This window comes from Camelus dromedarius, chromosome 20 (genome assembly GCF_036321535.1).
Source record: "Camelus dromedarius isolate mCamDro1 chromosome 20, mCamDro1.pat, whole genome shotgun sequence".
NCBI classification, from domain to species: Eukaryota; Metazoa; Chordata; class Mammalia; order Artiodactyla; family Camelidae; genus Camelus; species Camelus dromedarius.
The window spans coordinates 34,359,430-34,376,452 of record NC_087455.1 but is presented as its reverse complement, the minus strand read 5'-3'; positions in this window follow the sequence as shown (position 1 = coordinate 34,376,452).

The following is a 17,023-nucleotide window of genomic DNA, read 5'->3' as shown; positions in this document are numbered from 1 at the left end:
TTGGGGTGCATGTATCCCCACCCTGCTTTGAAACAGGATTGGCCTTCACTTCTGAGCTCTGTTGAGTTTGGGGAATCTTAGTTTTTATTTCCCAGTTCTTCATTTTTTTCTTCTGATCAGTTTTTTTTAATGTTTTTTTTGTTTTGTTTTTTGTGGGGTGGGAAGGTTCTTCTAAGAAAGCATTTGCCTTTTCTCCCCTTTCTTCCTCTCCCAGCATTACAATTGTGGTAACAGAATGCAACTGTTTTTTATTTATTGCTGTATGTACTGTAAGTAAAAAAAGTGAAAAAAATTAAATGAATGACAATAAGGACCAGAAGAGAAATAGGGAAAATGAAAATTTTCATCTAATGAACTTTATATATGTGTTTGTGTGTCCATTAAAAAAAAGGGGGAGTTAATTAAATAATAAAATAAAAATCATAGTACAAAAGAGAAAAAGCACAACTGTTTATTCAGAAGATTTGTATCTACCTACCAGTTTGAATTTTGATCCTTTGGTTACATCTTAATACAATAATATTTTTGTAAATAATTGTTTAGTCACTAATAAGTACATTTTAATAAAATAAAACCACCTGCAAAACGAATGATTTAGGCAACTACCAAATTGTACCACTGATGTAACTTTTAGTTCCTTGATTCTTTTTCTAGGTTTAAAACAAACAACGATTTTAAAAGAATACTACATTTTGATTAGAAAGATATTATTTAAATTTGGCAAAATATTTTATGGGTAAACTAAAACTTACCCTTTACCAATCCAAAATATCTAACCTTGCAGTTTACACTCAATTTTACTGTTTTAAATTTTAAACACAAATAAAAAGTTCAAAGGGTCACATGATATGCAGAAATGGAATAATTCAAACTCTTGTTTCTTCATCCATATGATTTCTGTGCTGTGATTATTTATTTCAAATCTATGGTTTAAACACAGGTATATGTAATAGCACAAGGGTTGGAGACTAAGCTCAGAATGAGTTCAGATTATTCTGATGCTTCATGAGCTCGGCCTTGAAATGAATTTGCATAGCTCAGTCTGTGTGTGACAGGAGTCAACTGTTTAACTGGAAGTTCCCCCAATTCACTTCCATGTAGAATACCGTGTTCATTAAAAGATAACTAATAGAAATATTTCAATTTCAAGCTTACTCAACAGTAACAGAATTTAGAGCAACAGAAGTTTTTTAGAGAACTAGGTTATTGCCTATATTGTTTAGAATTATTGACACTTAGTGATAACAAAAGTCCAACCAAATTTTATTTTCAGTCTTAAAAATACAGACAGTGCACTCTCTTACTGCAAAGAAATGTTAATAACATAGTTTCAACTTGTTTGCTCTGTTGTTAAGTTTGCTGTTCACTCCAAGTGTTTACCAAAGATTTAAGAGCAACAGTTGGGATATAAAGAGTAAGTAGGGCTAGAGAATGTGACCTAGAAAACCTCAAGTGCACAGAACGCCACCTACCCAGCCCATCTCTGCCTGCTCCGGGCTGAACTGTATGTCCCCACAAAATGCATGTGTTGAAGCCCTAACTCCCAAAGCAGTTGTATATGGAGCTGGGCTTTTAAGGGGTAATTAAGGTTAAATGAGGTCATAAGGGTGGGGATCCTTATAAGAAGAGGAAGACACATCTCTGTCTCTACCTCTGTCTCCCTCCCTACAAACCAAGGAAGGACCACACGAGGACATACCAAGACTGCCATCTCCCTAGATCATCTCTGGGAAGCGAGGTCTCACCAAGACGGAATTAGCAGGAACCTTGATCTTGGGCTTCCCAGCCGGAAGTGAACTGGGAGAATTCCCAGCTAAGCATGGACTCCACTATATGCATTCATTTCAAGAGTAAGTTCTGTTTACTGTACAGGAATCATACCACAATAAAGGCGTTTAAAAAAAAAGATTAAGTTCTCTATGAGGAATAAGTTTCTGTTAAGACACCAGCCTATGGTATTTTGTTACGACAGCCAAGCAGATCAGTACACTGGTCCCTGTAGTGAGCGCTGCCTTTGCTCCAGCAGGAGTTGATAAAGATGTGGCTGAAATCAAGGAGGATATTCAGTCCATGGCAAGCAGAGGAAGAACTTTGGGGGCCTGGGAGTACAGGAACTCTCAGTACTGTTTTTGCAACTTCTTGTGAGTCAATTTATTTAAAAATTTAAAGTATATGCATATATTTTAGATATATTTTAAATTTAATTATAACATTTTAAAAATTATAAAACTATCATAGTTATAGAATTTATAATATTTAATATTTAAATATATAATATTTAAAATTTAATATATGTTTTAGCTTAGGAGAAAAGTTTCATTGAAAAATCCACTAAGCGGGTAATGTAATGTCAGATAAGAGTATAGTTTATATCCACTAACTGATCTGTTGAATAAATATTCTTTTATGTAGATCATGTAGCTCTTGTGCCAACCAACATACTAGGTGCTATGAATATTTGAAAAGACAATGTCATTGTCCACAAGGATTTGATGGTTTTGCTGGAGCAATAGACATACAAAAATCTAATATGACCACTATTCAAAAGGAGAGATGGACAAATTCTGTAGCGGACATTTGTTCACTTTGGTTGTCCAGCTTCTAAATACCCTTCCTATTTGGAAGCAATCTCAAGACCAACCAGAAGCAAGGAGGCTTCACTGCCCATAATGGAAACCTAAAGGGGCCCCTGCCACTGTCCCCTGGCAACCAAAGCATGGGCATGTGATTAAGTGCCTGGGACTCTCATTCTTGAGGAAATGACCGAAAGTCTCAGGATCAGGTAGAGATACTCAATCAAGGTGACAATAGTGGAGTCAAGAGTCCAGTGACTCAGGGAGGAGTTTGCACAGGTGGTGGACTCCACCAGCCTGATTGCAAGTGCCCTGCAGCTGTCAGTCAGCAGTAGCACCCCAAAAAGATCATTCCCATGACAGGAACTCAGTGATGCCTCCTTTGCCTCAGTCTCAGCCCCGGCTGGGCTCTGTAGCATCCTTGTGTATTCCATGAGCCCCCTCACTAGAATGACTGCTTAATAATGAAAAGATATGAGCTACTCTTACATACATAGAGATGAATCTCAAAAACCAATGCTTGGTGAAAAAAACCAGAACGAAAGGGTACATCTTGTATTATTCCATTTATGCAAAGTATGGGCAGAACTCATCGACAGTGACAAAAATTGGGCAGAAAATGGGGGTGGGGGAGACTGACTACAGAGACATGAGAAAACTTCAGGGGGTAATGAAAATGTTCTACATCTTGATTGAGGTGGTGCTTATTTGAATGTTTACATGTGTCAAAAATCTATCAAACCGAACACTTATAATTGGGTGCATTATATTGTGTGTAAATTGTAGCCTCAACAAAGCTGATCTTTTAAAATGTTGAAAAAGAAGAATATAGAGAGGTTTAAACATGAGACATCTTGGGGGAAATGTCCCAAAATTAAAAGCATCGCTATCCTCTGAGGAGGGACACTGGGTGACTAGGGAAGAGATGTGATAGGGTGTTTGCTGTATTGCCTTTGGTACCTTTTAAATATTTGTATTTATGTGAGTGTGTTATCTATTTTAAAATGTTTCCAAATTTTAAAAAGCCCACCTCCTCCAGAGGATCGATGACATTAATGACATTGTCAATAACTTATAGGAGGTGGGGGATACCTAGCACATCTCCACTAAACCTTCAGTGTGGCAAGTGCAGAAGAGGAGTGGATTTTGAAGAACCCCCATGAATTATCCTAAGGCCTATAAGGTTTTGACTCCACCCACAGCTGAAGTTGAGATGTGGTATACTTTCTGGAGCAAATCAGTACAGATCCCACCACCTGGTACACATCTGCTGATCTGGAAAATGCTATTTTTCTGCATCCCAGTATTCAAAAACTGCCAGAAATAATTTGCTTTCACCTGTTGGAGGTAGCAATACAGCTTCACACCTTTGGCTTGGGGCTAAATTAACTCTCCATTTCTGGCAATGATTTAACCATTAGGAACTTGGATCATCTTATCGTGCTACAAAATATCACATTGGTTCATAACACTGATGACTTTATGGTCCCAGATCTTGGAGGTCAGGAAGTAGTAAGTATCTTAAGATGATAATAGCCTATTTAAAAGACACTTGAATGCCAGTGGGTAGGAAATAAATACCATAAAACAGGGCACTGTCCCCTCAGTTAAGTTGCTGGCCATTCTTAGTTGCAGTGGTACATTGGAGTCAGCTTGTACCTGCTGATGAAGGCTTGTTGTTAATTATTCAGGAATATTTTGAGACTTGTGACAATGCTGAGTGTATTAATTTCCTGAATCTGCTTGAACAAATTGCCACAAATTCAGTGCTTTAAAACATCCCAAATTTATTACCTTATAGCTCTAGAAGTAACAAGTCTAAAATCAGTCATCAGGGCTGCATTCCTTCTGGAAACTCTAAGGGAAAATCTGATTGCCTTTTCCGTTTCTTGCCTGAAGGAATTACCTTTATCCGTCTTCAGAGCTGGCCACATAGCATCTTCTACTCTCTCTTTCTGACCTCTGCTTCTATCGCCATATCTCCTTCTCCTCTCATAAGGACCCCTGTGATCACATTGGGCCCACCTAGACAATCCAGAAAAATCTTTCCATCTCTAAATCCTTAACCACATCTGTGAAATCCATCCTGCCATTTCAGGTAACATATTCACAGATTCTGGGGATTCACTTGCGGACATTTTTGAAAAGCCATTATTCAGGCTGCCATTAATAATTGATCTCTCAATTCTTACTGAGTGCAGACTTCATCTCAGAATCATTCCTAACACGAGCACTTCACAGCAATAGGTCTGAGTCAGCACAGGAGATAAAATCTATATTCTGATCTTTGATCAATGCTAAATGTATCCAATCATTCAACATTTATTTATAGTTTTTCCATGAGCTATTTATTGTGCTAGACAAATCTTGTTGGAAATGGACACAGACCCTGTCCTACTGGAATTCAGAGTTTATGGAGGAAGAGAGACAACATCTGGGTAAGCAAACCAATAAATACATTTTAAAAGTAAGAAGAGGTGGAGAGGGTGTAGCTCAATGGTAGAGCATGTGTTTAGCATGCCTGAGGTCCTGGGTTCAATCCCCAGTACCTCCATTAAATAAATAAATAAATAAACAAACAAACAAACCTAATTACCTTCCACCCAAAGGTGGGGAAGATAAGCTCCCCTGCCCCCCAAAAAAGTAAGAAGAGTACTAGGAAGGAAACAAACAGGGTCCTGATAAAGAAAAACAAGTGTGATGGTCAGGGAGGCCATGTGTAAAAAGGTAACTATTAAGTTGAGACTTGAAGGACTGGGAACCAGTGATGTGAAGCGTGGAGAAAGCTGTTATCGGCGAGGGCACTGTGTGTGGGACCAACACTGACAGTGCTGAGAGGGAATGCTATGGCAGCCCCACATTGCTTCCTTGAGGCATGGAGTCTCTGAATGAAGCTGACTTACTTCCCCACAGAGGACTTACCATGGTGAGACTGCATTCACCTATGGCCAGCGCCTGTCCCAGCTTGGCCCCAGCCCAAGCCACACCCTCTGCTTCGATCCATTTATTAAAGAAAGCTGTTAGAAAATAACCTTTGCTCTCATTCTTCATCTATCCAGGCTGCCACGCTAAGGCAGTTGAGTTTGGTCAGAGCTTTCAACAGTCTGTTTTTCTAAGTAGGAGAGAAAATTTGGATTTTCAAGTTAGTTCAGAGGGATATGACATTGTAGACCACTAGGTATTTCTTTTATTTTAAAGGAGCAACTAGTATGTAGTCTGCCCAAGAGTCTGTTACACGTATTGACATTGTTAAACAGATACACGGTAACTGATTTAAAAAGGTACAGTCTTACTTATCTGTGGAGTATTTGAACACACCATTGTCATAGCTTTTCTTTTCTTCCAGAACTACTGTTTCTGTTTGGGTTTATACTTCATATTTGACTGATATTGCTGTTCCTAAATTCCTCAACTGTTAACTACACTTCATTCACTGGAACCGATAATTTGTCTTTTGTTATTGTCCTGCTTTCAAATTAAGATGTGGACATTATGCCCACTTTTTTTCTTTTTTATTGAAGTATAGTTGATGTACAGGTGTACAGTATAGTGATTCACAATTTTTAAAGGTTATACTCCATTTATAGTTATTATAAAATATTGCTTATATTCCCTATGTTGTACAATATATCCTTGTAGCTTACATTATTCCCAATTTTAGGACAGAATTCTTGAACTTAAAAAATAAAAACCTTAAAGAAGCTCTGTTGTCTCTTGCCGTGAAGATCTCCTCCATAGGGATGTCTATTTCAAGGGCAAAGACGGAAGGCAGAGTTTTAATTCTGCAAATTACTGTACTGGCTCCATGTGGCCACCAGAGGGAGCCAAAACCATTGACGCTCCATTTATCACCAGCACCTCTGCAGTATTTTTCTTCAGCTGTAATCTTTGTCTTTGACATGTTCCAACCAAAACATATATCTAAATCAGGGGACCAAATTGCACAAGGAAGCCCAGTCCTGTTTCCTCCTACAGTATAATGTCTAGAAGCCTCTTCTATTTATTTATTGCTCCACTAAAGGAGTTAAGGGACCCATGTGGCAAAGTGAGTTCTAAGCAAAACTGAGGTCCAGAGGATGGATCCACATTCTAACCACTACTATGCGCAGACATGCCCTGGTAGATCGTGTAGCAGAGAACCAAAGTGAACTCAGCTTTTCACACAGATGTGTGTTTCTTTTACACTTCAAGTAGGTCTCTCAAAAGTGTCTGAAGAAAGAATTTAGGGGTCCTGGATACTGAAAAGATAATAGTGCCCCAGGCATGCTAAGAGCAACGCTAAACCATAAAAGGACAAGTCTAATGAATTCAGAGTGCTCCCGACCACTTCACAGATGAGGAGTTGGGAGGATAAGCTCTTGTATGGGGAGTTCTAGCCAATAATGCAGGTCACTGATAGCAGGAGGAATTGTCCCAGCAGGTAGAAACAGAGATGCAGGGCAGACAGACAGGGCAGACGTTTTGTAATGATCATCTAATCAATTTCACGGGAAAGTGCCTCTATTTCATATCTCTACTGATAAATTTATTAAAAGAAATGAGCTCAAATTTATCAAAAGCGAATAAAGTCAGTTCAATTTAGTGTTTCTCTGCTTTTATTTTACCCGTGTCTTCTGGATTCTCTCCTAACACTCCAAGTACTCATGGACTCTTAAATAAAAAAGCTATTTGGCGCTGCCTTCTTAAATTGAGATTGAAGAGATGGTGGAATTGGGCTCAGATATCTGAAATTTTTCCTTTTTTTTTTTGTTTTTGTTTTTTGCGTATCTGAATTTTTAAAAAGCCATAGAGATGAGTTTGATTCATACTCAGACTTGAGAACAGGTGACGTGCCTGCACAGCTGACACACCAACCTGCTATTTACAATCTCAAAAACTGCCGGCTTTCCCACGTCCTTGGCTTTGGCCAAGCCTAGCCCACTTCTTTCACTAAACATTTCTGACCTCCCAAATGGACTCACTACAGCCCTTTGTCATTCTCTTATATAGTTCTTGTAATCTGCCCTGAACTGTTGGGGGTTTATGTGCCTGGATTACCTTCTTAGTAGACAAAGAACTCTTTGGAGGCAAGCCTCAACTTACTTGCATCCTCTATAATCTCTTGAATGTGATAGATGGGCAAAAAACACTTGCTCTAAATGCACTATGGTATCCCAGATTGGATTCTGGTACAGAAAAAGGATTAATTGAGAAGCTAGTTAAGTTCAAATTAAGTCTGTAATTTAGTAATGTACCAATGTGAATTCACAACTGGTTTTTTTTTGTTGGGGGGGAGGAGGGATTGGGTTTATTTATTCACTTACCTTTAGAGGAGGTACTAGAAATTGAACCCAGGACCTTGTGCATGCCAAGCATGTGCTCTAGCACTTAAGCTACACTCTCCCCCCCATGAATTCACTATCTCTGACAGATGTATCAAGGTTAAATAAGATGCAAGATGGGTTGAAGGGGTGTGTAGCTCAGTGGTAGACCACATGCCTAGCATGCACGAGGTCTTAGGTTCAATCCCCAGTATCTCCATCAAAAAGATAAATAAATAAACCTAATTACTCCCCACCAGCAAAAAAAAAAAAAAAAAAGTGCTGGGTGAAGGGTATACAGGAACTCTCTGCCCTTTGCAACTTCTCTGTAAATATAAAATTTTTCCAAAATAAAAGTTTATTTAAAAAGACTTTTTAGAGTATAAACTTTTTAAAAATTTTTTATAAATTTGATGAAACAAATTTAATTAAATAACCATTAGACACTTTATCTAAATGTTTCCCATCAAAAGATATTTAAAAATTTTTTAAGTTAAAAAAAGGAGATTATAAAACAGTTTTATATATATAATATAAATGAAATACAAGTCGTTGGAAAGAAATACATATGAAATGTTACAGTTCTTTCTTCAGATGATGGGATTATAGGTAATTTTTATTTCCTGGTTATCTTTATTTTCCACATTTTTTATAATAAGTTTGTATTATTTTGGTAGTGAAAGAGGATTTTTTCTTAAATTTAATGTTCTCCAATGTAGTAACTCTGGAGAAGTCCCATATCAGTACCAGCTCTGGGTTTTTTCTCAAGTTCTGATTCTTATTAAGCAGTGCTTTCCAGGAAGTGTCCACTGGATGACGGTACTTTCACTCCAGGCAGAGGTTAGGGAAGTCGGGTTTAATCTCTAGGTCCTTCTGGTCGGAGCAGACAGAGCTGGGCTGGAAAGCCTGAAGATGACTCTCTTTGGGAAAAAGAACTTTAGTAGAACCTAGCCTGGGCTGGCCACAAACCACCTACATTTTTTTTTTTTTTTGCATGTGGTAAAATATACATAACATAAAATTTACCAATGTTACCATTTCTAAGTACACAATTCGGTGGCATCAAGCACATTAGCAATGCTGTGTAATCAGCACCACTGTCCATCTCTGGGACGTTTTCATCATCCCAGACAGAAACTCTATTCTATTAAACACTAACTCTTCATGTCTCCTCACCCCTAGCCCCTGGCAACCCCGTTTTTACTTTCTGTCTCCATGAATTTAACTACTTTAGTTGCCTCATGTAAGTGGAATGCTACAGTATTTGTCCTTTTGTATCAGGCTTATTTCACTTAGCAAATGGTTTCTAGGTTTATCCATGTTGTAGCATGTGTCAGGATTTAACTCCTTTTTATGGCTGAGTAATATTTCATTGTATAGATGTACCACAGTGCGTTTATCCATTCCTCAGTTGATGGACTTTTGGGTTGTTTCCACCTTTTGGCCATTGTTAATAATGCTACATGAACACTGGCAACAAATATTTGTTCAAGTCGCTGCTTTTTTCTTTTTGTTTTGGTGGGGGTGGGGTAGGTCATTAGGTCTATTTATGTATTTATTAGTCGCATATATTTTTTTAATGGAAGTACTGGAGATTGGACCCAGGACCTTGTGCCTGCTAAGCACGCACTCTACCACTTGAGCTGTACGCTCCTCTTCAAGCCCCCGTTTTTAACTCTTTAGGGTATATGGCAATAATAATGCTAGGAGTGGAATTACTGGGTCACAGGATAATTCTCTGTTTAACTTTCTGAGGAATCTTCACACTATTTCCCACAGCAGCTGCACCATTTCACATTCCCACCAGCAGGACACAAGGAAGGGTTCCAATTTCTCCATATCTTTACTGACACTGGTTATTCCCCCCCCAATTTTTTTTTTTTATAATAATAGTCATCCTACTGAGTGTGAGAGCTACCCACATTTTAGATGTCGTGTGTGTTCTTAGCAAGCACACTACCAACAAACAATCATATTGGTTTGTTAAGATTTGTCACACTAATTAGTAGTTGACCCAGGGCAGTTGAAAAGCAAAGCTTGCTGTTTACTGTCCCATCCCCCAGACACCGCATAGGTACTTTGTGTAGGAAAACAGGGAAGGCACCAGAAGGCCAGGGGAAAGCAGGGTTAGAGAGGGCAGGAGGAGTTCCAAGGGAAATGCTACAGAGGTGAGCAGAGCCCAGAGGAAACCACGCAAAGCCAAAAGCACATGATAAATAGATAAAAGAAGAAAAAAAGGAGAAAGATTAAAGAGTTAAGGGGAGGGAGCAAGAGACCAAAAATTCAAAGGAGATTTTTACCTGAACAGAAATATCACCAGCTGACACTCATCCAGATCAAGTCTGCCTCCAGAAAAGCCAGTTTGGCAGCTTGGAAAGAGGAGAGGGTAAAAGTCAAAGCTTCTGATTTGAGCATTAAAAAACATATCTGGACATGACCCTTTTATGTTTTGATCTTTTTTGGTTACTTTGTTAATCCCCACCCTGCTTTAAGTGATTTCTGAAATGAACCCAGGCATTACATAATCACAAAATTATTCAGGCATCTGCAGTGAAACTCCTTTCCCCAGTTTTCGAAAATAGATGTCTGGGTGTGTGCAGTCAGGTAATTACCAAACTTGCATGTCTTGTACACCATTCTATCCCACAAAAGCATTCTGAGGATCAACAACATACTTTATATTTGAAAAGATTAAAAAAAAATTTAAGTTCCCTATTTTCTGCCAGAATTGTTAGATTTTAATAGAAGCCTTTTTTTATTCAAGTATAGTCAGTTTACAATGTTGTGTTAAATTCTGGTGAACAGCATAATGTTTCAGTTACACACATATATATTCCTTTTCATATTCTTTTTCATTATAGGTTATTACAAGACATTGGATATTTCTGTAATAGCCTATAACATTCCCTGTGCTATTCAGTTGGACTTTGCTGTTTATCTATTTGATAGCTAGTAGTTAGTATCTGTAATCCCAAACTCCCAGTTTATCCCTCCATCCCCTCCTTTCCCCTCTGGTAACCAGAAGTTTATTTTCTATGTTCTCTGTGTCTGTGAGTCTGTCTATTTTGTAAATAAGTTCATTTGTGTCATTTTTTTAGATTCCATGTATAAGTGATACCATATGGTATTTTTCTTTTTGACTTTCTTTTCCTGTCTGACTTCACTTAGTATGACTGTCTCAGGTTCATCCATGTTAATGCAGATGGCATTATGTTATCCTTTTATGGCTGAGTAGTATTCCATTGTATCTATATACCACAACCTCTTTATCCAGTCATCTTTCAATGGACATTTAGGTTGTTTCCATTTCTTGGCTATTGTAAACAGTGCTGCTATGAACATTGGAGTACATCTATCTTTTCAAATTAAGAGTTTACTCCAGATATATGCCCAAGAGTGGGATTGCTGGATCACATGGTAAGTCTATTTTTAGTTTTTTAAGGAATCTCAGTATTGTTTTCCATAATGGCTGCACCAAACTACATTCCCACCAACAGTGTAGGAGGGTTCCCTTTTATCCACACCCTCTCCAGCATTTGTTGTTTGTATACTTTTTAATGATAGAAGCCTTCTATTTTAACTGTCAAGAATTAGCTTCTAAGCCTCAAATAAAGCATTTTAAGGTATATGTAATATTTTTGTTGCAAAAATTGACTCCTATTCCTAAGGACTCGTTTCTTCCATTTCACATCTGAGCTTAGTCTGAAGAGACTTTTTTTATATATCTTAAAATTAAAAACAACACTTATGAAAAAATTCTTCCTGCAAAATATTTCAAATTCTTTTGAAATGCTTATTTAGAAAAAAAATTCTCTTGAAATGCTTCTCATAGAAAAAAAAACTACATAAAAAAAAGAAAAATTCTAAATGGAATCTTACCTGCTATGCTAGTTTCCCAAACTAATTTCATTTCTAGGCATGGCTAACTGGACATATTTGGAGACCTTCAGGCAAAACCTAATGTGCTCAGAGACATAATATAGGTGAGTGAGACAAAATTTCCTCCTAAGTCAACACTGGGACAATATTGACTTAAAATGACACATAATGGAATCAGCAGGAATCTCAAGCTGCAATTTCAAGATGCCAAGTAGATGTTATTTCATCTATTACTATGTCCTTTCAAGAATATATTTACTTACAACTTACCTTCTTTGTCTTAATCTCTGCTGAGGTTCCTTTTTCATACAATCATCCAATTTCTCTATCCAAACACTGTTTATCGAGTCTCTTTTGTGAACACCACTCTGGCAGGTATCATGAGTCAGAAATGAGGTAAAGCAGAGTTCTTGGCCATTAAAAAAGTAGCTTTTTTATTTTCTCAAGATTTCACAAGAGCTGTATGACCTGTGTATGTCTTGCCTTCTGATATAATTAGTTATTTAAATACCCGTCTCTCCCAATAGACTCTACATGTAAATTCCTGAGGATTGGTATAAAAACTGTGCAGGAACCAGGCTTTATTATTCCATGGATCCATGCTAGTGCAATAAATATTTGTTGTAATATATAAACATATGGGCCACAATTTACAACATCCTGTGTTTTGTAGTTTGTTAGTTAGTTGTAGGAACTCAGCACAAGATTTCCAATGGAAAGTTTTCAAATTGGTGTATCAGTGGCCAAACTGGTAAAATGGGAGTTTAGTGGCCAAATCCACAGCACTACAAGTTGAATTTTAATACCATATATGTCTCCTTTCTAGAATATAAGGCGTAGGAGAGCAGGAAACATATCTATCTTTGTGTGTCAGCATGGATACTTTTGCTCCAAAGCAACATGAATCAACTTTGGGGGAGGCTGATGTGTAAAGAATCGTATAATCAATGAAGTGGCACGACAGAGGAACACAGTGTGTACTGTAAGATCACAAGGCAGAGGAAGGACGTGGAAAGTTTCCAGGGGGTTGTTTCATTCAAGGTGAATCTTGGAGAGCAGACATATTTCCAGGGAGACAGAGGAGAAAGTCTCATCCGAATGGAGGTGGTAGTCCCTGCAAAGGTGGGGAAGTGAGAGGTTATTTGAGGCACCCAGGGAATGGTTGCAGTTTAGTATGTCAGGAAATAAAAATGTCAAGTAGTCATTCATTGATTCACATTAAAAATATTGATTGAGTGCTTACTGTGTGCTAGCATAATGAACGGTTGTCCTTCCAGCTACCAGTTATCCATTTTCTCTTCCCAACATCATCTTATTTCCTTTCAAAAAATCACTCATTCCCGTTCACCAGCTGTATGGTGCTTCATCAGGGGTCCTGCTCTTGTGGCTACGGATGGGCACAGCTGGGACAGCTGGATATTCCTTTCTTGAACTTTGCCCAGCCAGAGGCAGAAAATGACAGGTTCATCCAGTTTGCTCCAGGTACAAGACTATTCTGCCTACTTCTGTTTCCTATCTCTCAGGAACAGCCCTGGACCCTCCCTCCTTCCAAATCCAGCCCTCCATCCTTCCCATTGATTCTGTGAGCCGATATCTCCCCTGTGAATTACTTTTGGTTTAGGTTAATTAGAGTTAGGCTTCCATTGTTAACAGCAAAATACTCTTAACTGATACAGCCAGTCTCTATGTCAACAATTTAAAAATGCAACTAAAGAAGTGACGGTTCTTATTCTGAAAAAGCATATTTTCCAGAATGGGGCTGGGTGGTAGTGAGGATTAGATAAACAAACATAATTGAGTTATGTAAAAAATATACAAGTTTATACTGTATAACACAAGCCACTATAAGTCAACATCTTGTAGTAACCTATAATGAAAAAGAATATGAAAAGTAATATATATATGTATATGTATGACTGAAACATTATGCTGTACACCAGAAATTAACACAACATTGTAAACTGACTATACTTCAAAAATATATACATAATGAGAATGTAAGGAGAGCAACCCTACGTGTGCCTGGGAAAATCAAGGCAGACTTCACAGAAAAGAAAGCTCTTGCTCTGTATCCTGAAGGAGAGAAAGGAGTTTGTGGATAGAGAAGTGTAGAAGGACATGCCAAGAAAAGAGAAACTTACGCAGGAAGGAAAAATCATGGCTTATCTGGGGGAACTACAAGTATATTTTAGAATGTGAAAACGACCTTATAGAGGATGTAAATATATTTGAATTTTATCATATAGGTAGTGACAAGTCATTGAAGAAATTTTAGGCAGTAGAATAATATGACCTGTCTTATATTTAGAAATTTAGCTCTGCAGACCGTTGAGAATAAACTAAAAGAAGGCAAGAGATGGGAAGAAGTGTGAGGTGTGAGCAAAGGGGAGGGATGGAGAGGAGGGAAGCATTAGCCTGGAAGAGGAAAGACTCTATAGAAACAAAAAGGTTATTTCGATGAGAGATGGCAAGGGCTCAGCTCTGAAACCTACAGTGGGAAGAACTGAGTCTAGAGATATTTCAGAAGGTAATTGGTAGACCTGAAAGCTACTGGCTGTGGGAATTGAGGGAGAGGTAATGTGGCCCAAGAGAAAGGACAAGCCGCAGGGTAACTGGTAACAACTAAGATGAGGCACACAGGGGAGGAGCAGGTTTGGGAAGAGAGGCTCTGGCACCTTCAGGAGGCTATGTCTGCGTGTCAGGTCTAGAGCTGGGGAGATATGGATGTGGCAGTCATCATGAACCAGTAATTAAAGACATGGAAGTAGATGAAATTGCCTGGGAAAGTATGTGGAATGAGAAGGGATGAAGAGGGCCCCACATGGAAGCGTGATATGTAGCAAGTCTCCAAAGATGGCCCCAGTGAGCCACACCTCCCATTATCCATGACCTTGTATGGTCCCCACTCACATCTAGTCTGCGCTGGCAAAGTTCCATATCTTGATCGTCATCATGGCTACATAGCTACATACATCTGTCAAAATACATCAAATTGTACACCTAAAATGGGTGAATTTTAGTATATTATCAATTATACGTCAATATTTTTTTAAATTAAGACGAGGAATAAAGCAAATGAGAAATTATTACCTGGTTCTATTATCTCAAGTGTCCTTGAGAACCAGGATTTCTGGTGAGGAGAAATTAAGGCACAGATGTAATATAGAACATTAGGTTATATGGGGGTGGGTGGGTATAGCTCAGTGGTAGAGCACATGCTTAGCATGCATGTGGTCCTGGGTTCAATCCCCAGTGCCTCCATCAAAATAAATAAGTAAATAAATAAACCTAATTACCTCCCCACAAAACAAAAACAAAACAAAAAATAAATAAAAATTTTTAAAAAATACCATTTTTTAGAGAAACCAAAACCCATGCCTTGCCAAAATTGACCAATCTATTTTTTTATTATTACAGAAGTATACTTGACTGATTTTGCGTGATTCATTTGTGTGACCTGAATGTATAATTTGTATGATAAAACTGAAAAAACTCCAGCTCCAAGGCTTTCCAGCTTACAGTTTCCTAAAGTCTGGTGGCCACAATTGATGAAATTCTTACACTGAATAAAGCATAGTCTAGGGCTGGGCACTGAAAACAAGTTATTTTATTATCTAAATTTTAAATGGTTTTATATATCTCCCCAGATGTAACATGAAGCAACCACTTTGGAAAACTGGTAGTTCCTGATAAATTTAAATTGATGCCCTATGGCCCAGCAATTCTGCTTCTGTGTAACTTCCCAAGAGAAACATATGTCCATGGAAAGAGTTGTACACAAATGTTTAGAGTAGCTTTATTCGTAATCTGGATCTGGAAACCGTCTAAATGTCCATCAATAGCAGGATGGATTAACAAATGTGATATATCCATACAATGGGATACCATTCAGTAATCAAAAGAACATGGGTAAATCTCAAAAACATGCTGAGTGAAAGAAGTCAGACCAAAAAAAATAAATAAATAACCGCCACATATTTTCTTGAGTCCATTTATATGAAGTTCAATAACAGGCAAATCTAATCTGTGGTAATGGGAGTCAGAATGGTCACTATCTCAGGAGGGCGAAAAATTATTCTTCCCAGGAAGTCTTTTGGTTTAGATAATTATATGTTATAAATCCTTTAGGTTGAGTAATTTTTATTAATAGAAAACTAGTTTCTCTCCCCCCTCACTAAATGAATGTTGAGCATTGACAAGATATCTGTAATTTGAAGAGGTACCAAATTCTCAATCCAGCCCTGGAAGTAATTGCCATCCCTATCGTGAATAAGGGATGTGGAGAAAAAAGGAAACATATCATAGAAGCAGTGAGGCGGAGAGTGTAACTTACATACAGAAATACCTTGGCCTTCACCACGCAGCAGATAGAGCCAGTCCCCCAGGACCCCCTTGAGTTGAGAGGCTCTCCACCACTTGGGTCCTTCTGGGAACGGACGCCCATGATGGGGGGAGCTTTAGAAAAAGGCAGTGCCACCAGAGATGTGTGTTTTCAGTATCAGCTACTAGGGGGCAGAATTGCAGCAGCAGTAACGGTGGAATGTTTCCAGAAATGGGGAGGCTGGAGGCAGAATTAGGCACCTAGCCAGTGAAAAAGCAAGAAAAGATGCAGGCCAGAAAAGGCACAGGAAACACGGGCTCAGCAGAGCTGGTGGGTGGAAACGAGGGTGTGGACAGACCGGGAGCATAGGGCTGGGGTGACAGCGGGCTGCTGAAAAGTGCTGAGGTGCAGGGTGAGACGGGCTCCCCCGGCCTCCGGAACCTGGCATTGCCTCTGACAAGGGTACCCAAGGTGTAGCTGCTGAACTCAAAAATCTGGAAGTCTGGACCCTTAAACGTGTATTGAGGGCTGGTCCAAGTAGAGAAGAAGAGTTTTCTGATGAAACCTCCCAGGAAAATTGGAGCGGATCCAGAAACAAGTACAGACAGAACATGGGGGTGGCCTGTAAAAACAAGAGGTGAATTTTTCAGGAGAGTAGTGAAGAAATTCTCCTTGGTCAGTAAATGGATGATTGAAATCTCACCAGCTTGCTTTTTCCTGATCCTAAAGCTTCGATTTCAGTCAAAATGCAATGCCCGAGAAAAACGGAATACTTGGGAGCACCTGTCAGTCGTCTACACTGTGATGCAAATGAGTGATTCATTTATTTATTTATGTTAATTGGGCATCTGCTTTGTGGACCTAGAGCTTGTATTCTAATGGGGCTGGACCAGCAATAAATAAGTAAACAAACACATAAATAAAAATTTCACAAAAGGGTAAAGGAGAAA